The sequence below is a fragment of the Electrophorus electricus genome, chromosome 4 (assembly GCF_013358815.1).
Source record: "Electrophorus electricus isolate fEleEle1 chromosome 4, fEleEle1.pri, whole genome shotgun sequence".
In the NCBI taxonomy this organism is placed as follows: domain Eukaryota; kingdom Metazoa; phylum Chordata; class Actinopteri; order Gymnotiformes; family Gymnotidae; genus Electrophorus; species Electrophorus electricus.
In genome coordinates, this window is record NC_049538.1 from 4,291,027 (window position 1) to 4,293,716 (window position 2,690).

The window sequence follows — 2,690 nt, forward strand, 5'->3', positions numbered from 1 at the left end:
CCGGTTTTAGTCGGAGGTCAAGCCCAATAAATAACATCTGAGAAACGTTAAATAGAAAATCACATTGCCCAGTGATTAATAAGCTATCTAAATATATTACTAATTGTGTTTAATGTAATGATGCAAATAAACTAGTTCAGTCAAGTAAACTATATTTAGTACTTAAAAACCAGTAAAAGTGCGTGTGTACATTAAAGCTCTTCAAAAAATAAGAAAGTCTCTGTTACTCTTTGCATCGGAAACGCTTGTTTGCCGTGAGCAGCGAAGTACCGTAAAATCGCGCATATAGGCGAATTCATATTTAAATCACGGGTGACGACCAGGAATCTATGTGGCCTTTTTATTATTGCTACTGTAGTATGCAGCATAGACTAGAAGAGATCATATTCATATACTTAATATATTTACACTAACTCTTCCAGAAGTGCCCCCATAAAGTGCCCCTTTGAAACATCTTTGACCCTGCCCTTGGCAGTCGCTGCACGCCACGGGGGATTACATTTACATTTACGGCATTTAGCAGAAGCGCTTATCTAGAGCGACTTACAAAAGTGCTTTGTCATTTACTCATAGAATACATCCTAGCCAGTACAGTAGGTTAGAGTCCTATAAACCAATGAATACTGTAGAAACACAGGTATCAGTGCTGATGCCTAGAAGTACAAAATACATAAGGTCTATCTTAAACAGTGATGTGTAATAAACAATAAGTACTATTAGAAATATGTTTCTATTAGAATCCTGTAAAACAATTTATGTGAATAGTCTTACCTTTTTAACACAAAGACCTCTCTTGCTTAATATAAGAAGGCTTGATTTTCGACAGCATTATGTATCAGATGCTCTGGTCTTCAGATATGCAGAGCAAATCCAGTTTTTATGAGGCACACTGACTACACCCTTCTCTAGTTCACCTCCATTGTGAAGGAAGTTTGTTGTTCGGAGTTATCTGTCATACTTTTCCTTTTAGCAAATATGAAGAATGCTCAGAATAAGAGCGCCATTATGTTTCTATTTCACTGGCAAAACAAGATATCTTAGGTTCTGAATGACAAGTTATGGCAAGAAATGTGGCATCCAACCCTTTAACGGTTTTTGTTTGTTTGTTTGTTTTTTTGTTTTGTTTTTTGATTAGGTTCGTAATAAAGGACGCCGTCCCGTGATGTTTCCTAAAAACGTGTTTCAGTGCGTTACAAAGAGGCTTGTAGCTCAACAGCTTCGCCTTTAGAGGTGTGGAAAGTCGAGGACCAGGGTTTATAAAGACCTGCTAAAACTCCAAACTTACTTTACGTCTTTCCAACCCAGTAAAGCCCGTGGGATTAAAGGTGAGTGTAGGTTAAACCACATGTTTACTTAGAAATCGTCTTTGTTCCGTTGGTTAGCTAGGTTGGTTATTGATTTTCTTTTTTTGCTGACAGCCAATACTGGGGGTTCCTGGGCTTTACTTGTCTCACGAGGTCTGTCCAGGTTAAGTGTCTGCGCGAGAGCGTGCACAGAAAAGCGTGACGTTTGTGACGAACAGTCGGTAATATCGCACAAGAGCTCTAGTCGAGCGACTTAACCTACTTTTTAGTTAAAGCATGTAAGCTGTGATTGAAAATCGGGGTTATTCAACCAAACACCGATTTCTGAACTAAAACCAAGTTAAAATATTTGTATTGTGATGTTTAAAAACGAATATGAGCTTGTATTCTTTTCATTGTTCATGGTCTGAAAACGGTTTGTATGGAAAAAAAGACAAACAAAAAAGTTAAATTTACCATTACACATTTGTAATGGAATGTATAATCCGAAAATCGGTCAACGGTACAGCAATAAAATACAGTTAATGAGCTTTGAAAAATATTTAAAGTGAAAATGAACTGGCAATTTGACTTCAGACCCCAGGTTGACGTAACCGCTGTTTCGCGTCTAATGTAGTGGAGAAATATGAGCCAGTGAAAGCGAGGGACGTTCTTATTTTACGGCACCGCTCTGTATTACATCTTAGTAGTTGCTCTAAATATCGTAATACAGATGGAGCTACATGTATTTACAGATTGCATACTGTGCCGATAGGAGCATTATACAATCTGATCATAACAATGGACACCGGCCCTCCAGTTCCTGCGCCCCTCCCTGTGAGTGTTTCAGTGAAGACTACTGAAAACCTTACCGTGACATTTATATTTGTCCTCTTTGTGTGAATACTGGGTGTTGAATTCATGCGTCCATTGTTGTAATTTTGGATGACTGTAATACAGTTAAACATAAGCCTATAATAGACGCAATAAAAGACACAAACACAAACGGAGCCTCCTAGACACCCCACAGTTTACATCTAAAAGCAGATCATCTTTTTATGCCATTCTTTAGTTTACATAGGACAAGAAGTCAGGCTTATTCATTTAAAGTCCTTTAAGACATTTTGTAAATCCATTATGCATAATCAGAATGATGTATTTGACAGTGAAGATTTATATTATTTTAACTATTATATTGGATATAATCTTATCCAAAATCTTATTGCAATAAAAATAAAACTTTATTATTTTTATATTTCTTTTTTTTTTATATTAAAATGCACAATGATTAAAACTTAAGCAGTTTTTGCCTGGTATATCATATTAGTCCTCATTGTCTTTTCTTCTCTACAGGTCATTAACTTGCACCACAATATAAGCTGGAAACTAGAATAAATAATTTCATAA

The 2,690-nt window shown here is 36.3% G+C and overlaps 1 long non-coding RNA gene across 1 annotated transcript; it reads left to right on the top strand.

Annotated features, from left to right (window-relative positions):
- Positions 1 to 1,208: 1,208 nt before the first annotated feature.
- On the top strand, positions 1,209 to 2,690 carry LOC113583095. The gene is made up of 3 exons (XR_003411228.2): positions 1,209 to 1,325; positions 2,039 to 2,120; positions 2,637 to 2,690. It is a non-coding gene; the product is annotated as an uncharacterized LOC113583095 (long non-coding RNA).